Source organism: Mytilus edulis, chromosome 4, assembly GCF_963676685.1.
Source record: "Mytilus edulis chromosome 4, xbMytEdul2.2, whole genome shotgun sequence".
Taxonomy (NCBI): Eukaryota; Metazoa; Mollusca; class Bivalvia; order Mytilida; family Mytilidae; genus Mytilus; species Mytilus edulis.
Genome location: NC_092347.1, coordinates 55,996,308 through 56,009,029, shown reverse-complemented (window position 1 = coordinate 56,009,029; position 12,722 = coordinate 55,996,308). Strand labels below are relative to the sequence as shown.

Sequence of the window (12,722 nt, the reverse complement as noted above, 5' to 3'; positions counted from 1 at the left end):
AAACATATGTCCCGATACAAATGCATTGATCGGCAAAAATAAAGGGGGGTGCGCACCCCCGGACCCCCCCCCCCCCTGGATCCGCCACTGGCACCCCACTCTATATCATTTAACTCCCTCAAAAAACCCTTATAATTTTCTGAAATTTTAAAAAATTTCTCCAAATAGTGTGTTTCCCTCCTAATATGACTGATTCGGAAATACTATACTATACCATTTTAAACATAAATGATTGAACAATTAAAATAATCAAGTGCTTTTAAATATCATACAAAGTGTTTCTATCCAGACGGCGACTATAAGTACGTAAAATTGCAATTTTATCAACATTAACCTAGTTGAATTATACCAAATGTTGATGTAGTTGCTATGGTAACCAAGGACACATTTATACAAAACTAGACTTATTTTTCAAAGTTTCATACAACAGTCAACTAATATACATAAAATGAATAAAGTCTGCAGATAGTCGTGGCCAACCCATTTTGATGCTTTAATACAGAGAATGTCTCTGAAACTTTTGGCCATAACAGTTTAAAACGATTCCAATATACAAACTTTTATTACTAAAACTGGTTTAATTTCAACTGGTTATCAACCCGTTTCGCAGTATAACCTCACCTGTGTTGAGGGGCCGTGTGAGTTATAGCTTCATGTATTGACTTGGCGTCCGTTATAAAAAAAAAAAAGATCTTCTCTGAAATTACTTGACCAAATGTTACCAATTGCATTTTCAAGATTAATCAACAAACATGACCACTGTGTGTTTGAATTTTTGTTTTTATCGCAAAAGTTCAAGCAGCTAGAGCAAAACTTTGGGAAAACATGGAAGGAGATTGAGAAGAAGGCAAAAGACAGGCAAATGTGACCCGTACTGGTTGAGGCCTTATGTGCTGACAGGCACGAAGAGGATCAGTGAGTGAGTTACCGAGTAAAACATTCAACAGGCCAATGTCTATCTACCTTGCATTTTTCAGAAAATTCATATTAGATCACGAAACTTGGTCCAGCAACATTTATCAGCAAATGATAAGATTTTGACCTACACAGCTTCCTTCATTTTGTTTAATTTTTATATGTATATGAATATAATTATGAAAAACAGCAGGGTCACCAGGGTGTGAAAACCATGTCATCTCAGTGAAATAAATACTAAGCATAGATCTAGAAATGGACAGATAATCATGACATTTGAAGAAAAAAAATCTCTCTTGTGTTCGATTTTTTTGCAGTTTTGTTTTGTTTTGCCTAAAAAATATTGACACACAAAATGAATATAGTATTGAGGAATTTTTTGAACTTATGTTCAATACATTGGTTACTAGGATAATAATCTTATCACATATTAATTGGGTAAAATATTTTAAAAAAGACGATGAAAATGTGAAAGTTTACGTGCGGTAGGTGCAACAGCATACCAACAGCTTATATGGCACGTCAGGGTGGAAGCTAAAACGTGGATCAAAGTCCATAAAAATTTGATTTAAAACCTTTATCCGACCTTCAACAACGAGCAAAATCACATGATAACGAATACTAATTATAAAAATGTAAACGATTAAAAAATGTATACCTTCGGCCTGATTTTTACTACAACTTTGATAAATACAAACATCACTAGACTCTTTTACAAGTGAGGCAAAATATATATTCGTTCAAGGCCCCAAGAAGCTCGATCCAAAAAAACAAAAAGAAGCTAAATCGTGCATTTTGAGCGTTTCCCAGACTTTTTCTTACTCTGAAAAGTATTTAATTTTTAGCTATTTTCAACAATGTTCTGGTCTCAAAGCAAATTATATAGAATCAATATGATTTAAGATATTAAGGTTTTAGTGAGAAACTCAAAAGACCGATATGTAGGATAAGGCAAAAATCGTTTTCCTCAAAATCATTAATACCAAATCAGTCTGTTCTTGTCTTGTATTATGTTTAGACTTTGGTGATTTTTTAGGACAAAATTTTCATATAGTGACAGTCAAGGACGTATAACTAACAATATACGTCCTTGTGACAATGCCGGAAGTATTAAATTACTTTAAGTACCGCTCAAGTCGACACTGTATATATATATATATATAGGGACCATCTTGGCTTTGTTTTATGGTATTAATGGTTCTTTCATGTTGAAGACACTCCAGCGACTATCAAGATGAAGAACAGGGAAAAAAACCTGACCATTGAAAATTTGTATTTTTCTATGTACTAGTATTGGGTTTGTGTTCGATTAAGTCCCGTCTGCAAGTTTACTCAATACTCCTTTAGTTTCTATTACCGTATAAAGGGTCTGCACACGACTTAATGCAAGTTTAATCCTTCAATGCAAAAGGTCATATTGCAATACATTGTGGTTTTTTTCCAAATGATTTGATGCCATAGCTAATTTCAAATATTCTTACAATTTAATGATTCGAAGTTTTTTTTTAATTACTAGTAGACGAAAGGTATAATAAACGCAAGCTTAAAACAAAATTTCTAGATTTTCAAACGAAAATCAACACTTAGACTAGTCATAAAGTAGGACAATAAATAAAAAAAGACAAACCCGGGTACAGATAAGACACATAACTGCAAACGATAGACCATTGAACACTGAAAACTTAAAGTTAATTAGAAACATGGGTCAAGAAAAACATACAGGCCGGTTTATCCCTTGAAAGCCAACATCCTTTGATCTACCGACAACTTACCTGTAAAATTATGTTGGCGTTTAAGGAATCGGTGCATTACGTTTGCGCGCATTACCATTACATTTGCGCGCAAAAATCATTACGTTTGCGCGCAGCTTTTGCTTACATTTGCGCGCATTTTTTGACAGGTAAACTCAGGTAAAATATTATACAGGTCATAATACTTATTATTTATTAATTTGTTCAATTATTTATAACGTAAATATTTAATCCCCAAATGCGCGCAAACGTAGTGCGCCCTAAGGATTTTTTTCTTTCTGCAGTGCCACATCATAAATACAAATGTACTAATGAGTTTTATACAATAGCGACATAAAATCACCAGAGTGATCTAAATTACAGATAGAGATTATAGTGTCAAGTTGACACTTCTAAAGACTAAAGACTAAAGGTTCACTCGGTAGACGCAAATTTTAAACTTCAAAAATTAAGGTTAATCGAGCAAATTTATTAAATAATTGATTTTTTACTTATTTTTAAATTAACACCGAGCTCATGAGGGTCTTAAATCTGATCTTATTGCTGTGTCCACAATTCTTTTTCTACGTATTTCGTGTATCGGTGTGGACAATTCCATGTTTTAATATCACATGACATTTCCGCGGGAAAGTCTTCTATTGAGATCGTAGGAATGGATGTGAATTTGGATTAATGCATATATATTGTGAAATAAATTGTTGATGATCACATTTTCTACAACACAGTTAGATGTCAGGTTTGTACACATTTAGTCTCAACTCTAGTCTATATCATAGGCGGATCCAGGGGGGAGGGGGGCCGGGCTGGGGCCCTTTCGTGGGAAAAATTTGGTTGATTATATAGGGAATCATTGAAGCATGACTGGAACGGGCCCCCTCTTAGGTCAGCCACACAGTTTGTTTACACTTGAGTGTGTCTAAATGACCCACATTGCAGCAATGAAAATGGTATATCCCAATTTATTTATTCAATAAATTTGGTACAAATTTCCATTGTCTGTGTTTTTCTATAGAGTAAATGATGACTTGCATTATAATCCATCAATCACTCTATTGGCACACACATGCTGATGTAGGGAAACAGAATCTGCTGAGGTTTGCCAATTGCTGTTTCCTAAAAATCTATCACAACTTTCGATTTCTTCGTTTATTTCTGTAATCACGAAAGCAACCGAAGATGACAATATTGTAGGGCGCCATGTGCTGGTGTGTAAATAATGTGCTATGTTTCATGCTAATTAACAAGTCTTTAAATTGCGCCCGGCCTTCGCAGATGAATTGTTTGAAGTCAGGTTGTACTAGTTCCTGTCAATATAATACTTCCATGGTTATATATACATATATATACACATTAATGGATCTACAATCTGTCGATACCTGTATCTTGGCATTGCACAAGGTCATGTTTTTTTCTCTTGACTGTTAATGACGTCTTTACACTAATGGATGTGTGCAGATTGATAATTTAGTCTTAGCCGAAGGGACAAGTGAGCTTATGCCATCACTTGGCGTCCGTCGTCGTCCGTCGTCTGTCGTCGTAAACTATTTCAAGAATCTTCTCCTTTGAAACTACTGGGCCAAATACTTTCAAACTTTAACTGAATGTTCCTTAGGGTATCTAATTTATAAATTGTATCCGAAGTTTTGATCTATCAACAAACATGGTCGCCATTGCTAAAAATAGAACATAGGGGTCAAATGCAGTTTTTGGCTTATAACTCAAAAACCAAAGCATTTAGAGCAAATCTGACAGGGATAATATTGTTTATCAGGTCAAGATCTATCTGCCCTGAAATTTTCAGATGAATCAGACAACCTGTTGTTGGGTTACTGCCCCTGAATTGGTAATTTTAAAGAAATTTTGCTGTTTTTGGTTATTATCTTGAATATTATTATAGATAGAGATAAACTATAAACAGCAATAATGTTCAGCAAAGTAAGATTTACAAATAAGTCAACATGACGAAAATGGTCAGTTGACCCCTTTAGGAGTTATTGCCCTTTATAGTCAATTTTTAACCATTTTTCGTAAATCTTAGTAATCTTTTACAAAAATCTTCTCCTCTGAAACTACTGGGCCAAATACTTCCAAACTTTAACTGAATGTTCCTTAGGGTATCTAGTTTGTAAATTGTATCCGAAGATATGATCTATCAACAAACATGGTCGCCATTGCTAAAAATAGAACATAGGGGTCAAATGCAGTTTTTGGCTTATAACTCAATAACCAAAGCATTTAGAGCAAATCTGATGTCGGTAATATTGTTTATCAGGTCAAGATCTATCTGCCCTGAAATTTTCAGATGAATCAGACAACCTGTTGTTGGGTTGCTGCCCCTGAATTGATAATTTTAAGGAAATTTTGCTGTTTTTGTTTATTATCTTGAATATAATTATAGATAGAAATAAACTGTAAACAGCAATAATGTTTAGCAAAGTAAGATCTTCAATTAAGTCAATTTGACCAAAATTGTCAATTGACCCCTTAAGGAGTTATTGCCCTTTAAAGACATTTTTCACAATTTGTTCATCATGTTGACTTACTTTAAAAAATCTTCTCCTTTGAAACTGCTGTATCAATTTCAGCCAAACTTAGGCTAAATGAGTTTCAGAGTATCCAGTATAAATTTTATATTTTATTTCCTTGTATGTCAAGAAACATAGCTCCTATGGCTAAAATAGAACATAGGAGAAAATGATTATTTTTTTTGGCTTTTGAAGAAAATAGGACGATCCAAAAAACATTTAAATAAATTGAAAAGCCAAAATAATCATTGATGAGAGATTTAACCAAAAGAATTAAGGTGAGCGATTCAGGCTCTTGAGAGCCTCTTGTTTTATTAGTTGTTAGTGGCTTTGAACTAGCTGTCAGTTAACTGTGAGTACTCTCAGATCTGTTCCTTGTGTCTTTTTGTTGTTGGGATGTACAAATACCCGGCCACATCCATTTGTATTTTTGTCCATCTGATGAGTTGAGCCTTTTTCAACTGTTTTTTGTCAAGCCTGCGATTTTTGTTTGCAGAAAGCTTTACATAGGGATAGTGATCCAGGGGCCACGGGGGGCATTAGCTAGCTTCTTAAAAGCTTTATATTTTAGAAGGTGGAAGACCTGTATGCTTCATACTCTGTATATAGATGCCTCATGTCATGAAGTTTCCCTCAGTCACATGTCCAATGTCTTTGACCTCATTTTCATTGTTCAGTGACTACTTGAAAAAAAAGTTATTTTTAGTAATGTTAAATTCTCTCTTATTATAAAATGTAAACTATTTCAACTAGTCACTTGTTCAGGTGGAACTTTTAAACCAGAGGAAGAACAAAGTAACTACAATGTAGTTAATAAGTTCTGGAGAACTTTTCGGCTAGTTAGTTCTTTCCGCCTGGAACTTTCCAACGTCGGAACAAAAGAGCATTTACAATAACTTGGACATCATACTAAAATCAGAAGTATACACAAGAAATTAATAAAATTTAAAAAAATGTACAAAACAATTATGAAAAATAAATGTGATATACAGCAACAATCACCGCATTAATGGGTCTTCACTATGGACAGGTACATACAGAATGGGGTGGCTTAAACATCTTAACTGGCACAAAACTCTCCCCTAACATAGGACAGTGTATGTGTATAATCTCAGACATTGAATCTTTATCAATATAAATTGGAAATAACTTTTGAAAGTGGTAGGATTGCATAACATAAACATTACTGTACAAGCATTATTTGATACTTTAGAAATAGCTGAGAACAATGCCTGAGTTAAATATTTTGACTAATTCTTTACACTATTCATCTGAACGTGGCCAAGTTTGCCTTTGGGTTTTTGATTAACTGCCTATAGCACCCTTTGGTGCTTTGATTTTACTTCATTGACCTATGTTGTTCATCTCATTTCAGTTCTTGAATATGATATGACTAAAACCTGCAGTCACCTTACTTGGAAATGAGATGTATTTTGGAGAGCCAGATTATGGTAGCCCTAGGTATAGTCAGCTTTTTATTTATAATGATAAATGATTTGACAAGTTGCTTAAAAAAAAAAAAAGTCAATACGTGAACCTTAGAACTTTTTTTTGCTAATTATTTTAACTGAATTGTAAATTAAATCTCAGTATTTTCATTACCATGTATGTGGAGGCTAACATTTTCTTTTTATTGTAAATTAGGATAATTATGGCATGTCGAGAGTGGTGTTAAATATAAAGAAGGGAGATAAGCTTACGGGATGTGTTTATTTCATTAGTTCGTTTCTGGATGGTGTTACTTTCATTTTTACCAGTTTGAATAGTCAAACTACTACCAATGGATGACACTTCTATGGTGTTTATTGGTAGAGGTAATATTACACCTTGATTCCCTTCAACACAGAGTATTGGCTCACACTGAACAGCAAGCTATTAAGGGTCCAACCATTCAAACAGGAAAACCAAGGGTCTAATCTATATAAAAAACGAGAAACATGTATGGATTTTAGTTTCTTGTGTACAATTTGGAAATTAGTATGGCGTTCATTATCACTGGACTAGTATATATTTTTTTAGGGACCAGCTGAAGGACGCCTCCGGGTGCGGGAATTTCTCGCTACATTGAAGACCTGTTGGTGACCCTCTGCTGTTGTTTTTTATTTGGTCGGGTTGTTGTCTCTTTGACACATTCCCCATTTCCATTCTCAATTTTATGGATGACAACCACTTTACATCAGATTCCTGATTTAGGACAGGTGCTATCATTTGCAGCAGGGTTAAACATTTTAATGGTGCCAAACCTTCTCCCTTTTCTGAAACAATAGTACAACATCACAACATAGAAAGACACACTATAAAATATCAATTGGAAGGCTTTACTCAATAAAAAAAAAACACAAATTAACACACAATGAATACTTAATATCCTGTCATATCAGGAGCCTGTTTTTCTGTTTGATTATTATCATGTGACATGTCTATTTTTTGTGTTTTTTTTTTAAATGTTTTCTTTGCATTTGAACCTATCTCACATATTTATTAATAAGACAGACAGATGCAAAAATTATTGTATATTAGATCATGTAATCTCTCAATGGGTCTTGTTGGAGAATTACACTTATTGATGATCAGTCGTAAGGAACATCAATTAATGTCTCCTACTGGTTGACCATTTCACAATGCCTCATTTATTATTTCTAGATTAATTTAAAGAATTTTTGAAAGACTGAGGTACATGTGTCCATGTTTTGAATCTTTATTATTCTTTAAGAATTATACGTATGGGAATCTATTTTTTTTCTATATAGATTATCAACTATATCATTCATTACCATATACATGTAGCAGATATAAAGTGATCTGTATAAATTTCTTTATTGCCAATTTTTAAGGTGCTCTTAATTACAGGAAGCTAATACAGATAAGAAGAATAAATGTTCCGAACGAACAATAATTAAGGTTTCGAATATTCCTCCATAGACTATATTTCTAACTTATAAATATGCTTGAACCTTAGGGGTTCACACAAAAAATCTTATTATTATCACACCCCATGCTACATAGGTTTTACCCATTTAGTCAGTCATTTTTCTTGCAGACTCCAAATCTTTAATTGGTTTTCAATATTAAACAGATAAAACTATGCCATAAGCTATTGATCTTAAATTCTAATTCATAAACTCAAACGAACATAAAATATTTATCAAATAACCACAAACTCTTACATGGGAGACGCCACTTGCAGAGACAAGCGCACATTTTATTATAAATATGAGTATAATATTGTTGAAAGTTCATATATATACAATGTATATATATATAGCTATTAAGCCACTTGTACTGGTTTCCCCATACTTGTGGTCCACAAATCTGAAAATAAATAATATGATTAATAATATTATTTAATTTGCAAAATGCTACCACATGTACACTTTGACTGCAATGGCTCGAATGACTTTAAACCACCTGAGTTCACTCGTGCATGAACTCAATATTCCAATTGAACCGACCTTACTATAATTAACCAAACACATGTTAACTATAAACAAACAACATTTTACATGTTCCATTTTGTACAACTTTGATAAATACATTTTATATGTAAGATTGCTATATTAAGATTCTATCAGTTAGACCTAAACCAGAGAAGTTGTTTTTTTGATATATCTGTGAGCTAGCATGTTTATTCAGAAAAGGAAAGATGACTTATCACAAGATACTTAAGGGCATACGATACAGTTACAGGGGAGGTAATGACGTTGCTAACGTAAAATGTTATTTTCGCGACGTCAAACTGTGACATATCGGGAAAAGATGTATTTTTCGACTGATTTTTATCATTCAAACTGATTTAATTTGAAAACGAGTTCATGGACCCCTATTTTTCAAAACAGCAATTTGTTTCATTTTGCAGGGAGATTATGTGACCCAAATTTTATAAAACTGTAAATAGAGGATTTTTTAAAATTTTGATAAACATGCAGCAAAAAATGACGTATTTTCTTCAATTCATGAACATTTGATAAATATGAGTTATTTCTGAATAAAAAATGCACAATGTTTTAGAATACTTATCAAATACAGATATTACCGATTATTTAACAAAAAACAATTTGTGTTTATCTTTTATAACAAAAAAGTTATGTCTTTCTTTCGAAAATGAAATTACGGCCACAAATCTGAATTTTGAGCAAATATACAAAATTTCGACCTCATTTTACTCAAAAAGTAGCACATGAAGGTATATTTTTTATTACATATTTGATTTAATCAGGTATAAAATAGCCTATATCCAAATTTTCACGAACTTGTAAATACAGGATCAAAACTGTATCGTATGCCCTTAAATAAGGGATATTCAAGTTTTTAATCACTATGAACTGAAAAAAGTTATTGAAAAGACAAGACATTTTTTAAAAGCTAACGGTGGTTGTTTTCATGAAGTTTAGACCAGTATTCAATGGGAGATAACTCTAATCACATTGAGGTTATTGATTGATTTTTATGATAAACATTGATCATTGTTTTATCCAAAGTCAGCTGACTTGAATTTTCATGATTTGGTTTTGCATAAAACTATAAATTATCAATTATAAAACATTTAAAACTAGTTAGAATTATTTTTGATCATAATTATTTAGGTATTTAAGATATTTATTTCAATGAGCTAATTTATGTGTAGACCTTCTCTTAATCTTGTTTCTTCATACAAAATTCTAATAAATGTTTTTTCTTTTCAGCATTTCTATAAAGTGATAACATAACTTAAAGAAATTCAAAACTTTTCCTATATAACATTAACCATAGCCATGCTTACGTCAATTAAAGATAACTTTTTCATTTTTTTTATAACTGGTTATGATGTTGGATGCCATTTTTTTAAACGAAACATTGGAATAGCATGGATCCCTCCCTATAAGCACACTAACTTCTTAGTGTATCCTACGTCATAGACCATATATTACAATGTAATATATTTTACTAACTTGTGAAGAAAATATTGATTGAAAATAATTTAACTCATCTCTACTCTGTATATACTATATATTGCATAAAGACTGCACCTGTACTGAAGACAAACACTGCACTTGCACTTGGACTGAAGACCAAAACACTGCACTTGGACTGAAGACAAAAACACTGCACTTGGACTGAAGACCAAAACACTGCACTTGGACTGAAGACCAAAACACTGCACTTGGACTGAAGACCAAAACACTGCACATGGACTGAAGACCAAAACACTGCACTTGGACTGAAGACCAAAACACTGCACTTGGACTGAAGACCAAAACACTGCACGTGGACTGAAGACACTACACCTGGACAAAATATCCAAGTTGAATGGGACTAGGGACCACTGGAACTAGCTCCTTCAAAAAGCATATTCATTATTGACCTCTTTATTGATTTGTTATGATGAAATCATGTTTTTGATAATTGCATTGATTAATGATCATGCCTTTAAATTTGGATTGACCTCGACCCAAGACTTGTAGTTTCTCCTGAGTATAAATGAGTTTGCTCGTTGAAATTGTATAGAAAAAATTTCAATAAAATATTTACCATTTTGTTAACATTTGATAGCAAGGCTAATGGCTGGTGCACCAATATAGATTTTCATAATTGGCTCTAATTTAAAATTATTTTTTTTTAAATCGGAAAATTGCACCACCAATCAGTGTCTATTTAAAGTTGATAATTATTTATAGCTTTTGTTAAAGATACAGCCTTTTCTTTAATATATGTTGCCACTTTGAACTAAAGAAGATGGATTCATGGCAGAAAGGAGGAGTCAGTCAACCTGTATGTATTTTTTTGCAGTTTTTCTTAAAACTATGTTTCTATTTGATAGACATTAAGATCAATTTTTTTCTGAACAGTTTTGGAAAAAAACTGCTTCATGTTAAATTGGTACTTGTAAAAGCAGACCACTGCAGAGAGCAAACTTAAGTTTCAATTTAAAAATGACATTCAGTATGGGCTTTGCTTATTATTAAAGTTTACCTATAATTGTTAATTTCTGTGTCATTTTGGTCTCTTGTGGAGAGTTGTCTCATTGGCAATCATACCACATCTTCTTTCTTTATCAAAATTAAATTCTGAAAAATTGCAACAGGAAAGAGTCGGTATTTAAAGATGATATTAATTTATAGTTTTTTGTTGCAGGTAGACAGCCTCTACGTGGCCGGCCTGCACAGATGAAGAGGAGGAGGACACCACTCATGGCTTGGGCAGGGTTTTAACACGTGGGTATTATTCCGTCATTACAGTTTTTCTTCAAACTTTGTTTATATTCGATAGGCAATAAGATCTGTTTTTTTCTGGAATAGTTTGAAAAAAAACAGAGGCTTTATTTATGTTAAAATGGGACTTTTGAAAGCAGTATTCACTCTGCGGAGAGCAAACTTTTGGTTTTGATTTAAAAATGCCATGGGGTTTGGACTTTGCTCATTGTTGAAGGCCGTACGGTTACCTATAATTGTTAGTTTCTGTGTCATTTTGGTCTCTTGCGGAGAGTTGTCTCTCATTGGCAATCATACCACATCTTCTTTCTTTATCAAGATTAAATTCTGAAAAATTGCAACAGGAAAGAGTCGGTATTTAAAGATGATATTAATTTATAGTTTTTTGTTGCAGGTAGACAGCCTCTACGTGGCCCGCCTGCACAGATGAAGAGGAGGAGGACACCCCACCACCCATGGCTTGGGCAGGGTTTTAACACATGGGTATTATTCCGTCATTACAGTTTTTCTTCAAACTTTGTTTATATTCGATAGGCAATAAGATCTGTTTTTTCTGGAATAGTTTGAAAAAAAACAGAGGCTTTATTTATGTTAAAATGGGACTTTTAAAAGCAGTATTCACTCTGCGGAGAGCAAACTTTTGGTTTTGATTTAAAAATGCCATGGGGTTTGGACTTTGCTCATTGTTGAAGGCCGTACGGTTACCTATAATTGTTAGTTTCTGTGTCATTTTGGTCTCTTGCGGAGAGTTGTCTCATTGGCAATCATACCACATCTTCTTTCTTTATCAAAATTAAATTCTGAAAAATTGCAACAGGAAAGAGTCGGTATTTAAAGATGATATTAATTTATAGTTTTTTGTTGCAGGTAGACAGCCTCTACGTGACCGGCCTGCACAGATGAAGAGGAGGAGGACACCACTCATGGCTTGGGCAGGGTTTTAACACGTGGGTATTATTCCGTCATTACAGTTTTTCTTCAAACTTTGTTTATATTCGATAGGCAATAAGATCTGTTTTTTTCTGGAATAGTTTGAAAAAAACCAGAGGCTTTATTTATGTTAAAATGGGACTTTTGAAAGCAGTATTCACTCTGCGGAGAGCAAACTTTTGGTTTTGATTTAAAAATGCCATGGGGTTTGGACTTTGCTCATTGTTGAAGGCCGTACGGTTACCTATAATTGTTAGTTTCTGTGTCATTTTGGTCTCTTGCGGAGAGTTGTCTCTCATTGGCAATCATACCACATCTTCTTTCTTTATCAAGATTAAATTCTGAAAAATTGCAACAGGAAAGAGTCGGTATTTAAAGATGATATTAATTTATAGTTTTTTGTTGCAGGAAGA

General features: G+C 33.3%; 1 long non-coding RNA gene across 1 annotated transcript; it reads left to right on the top strand.

Moving 5' to 3' along the window:
* The first annotated feature begins 2,027 nt into the window (after positions 1-2,027).
* Positions 2,028-10,621, top strand: LOC139519993 (uncharacterized). The gene is made up of 3 exons (XR_011663784.1): positions 2,028-3,402; positions 6,567-6,652; positions 9,874-10,621. It is a non-coding gene; the product is annotated as an uncharacterized lncRNA (long non-coding RNA).
* Positions 10,622-12,722: the final 2,101 nt, after the last annotated feature.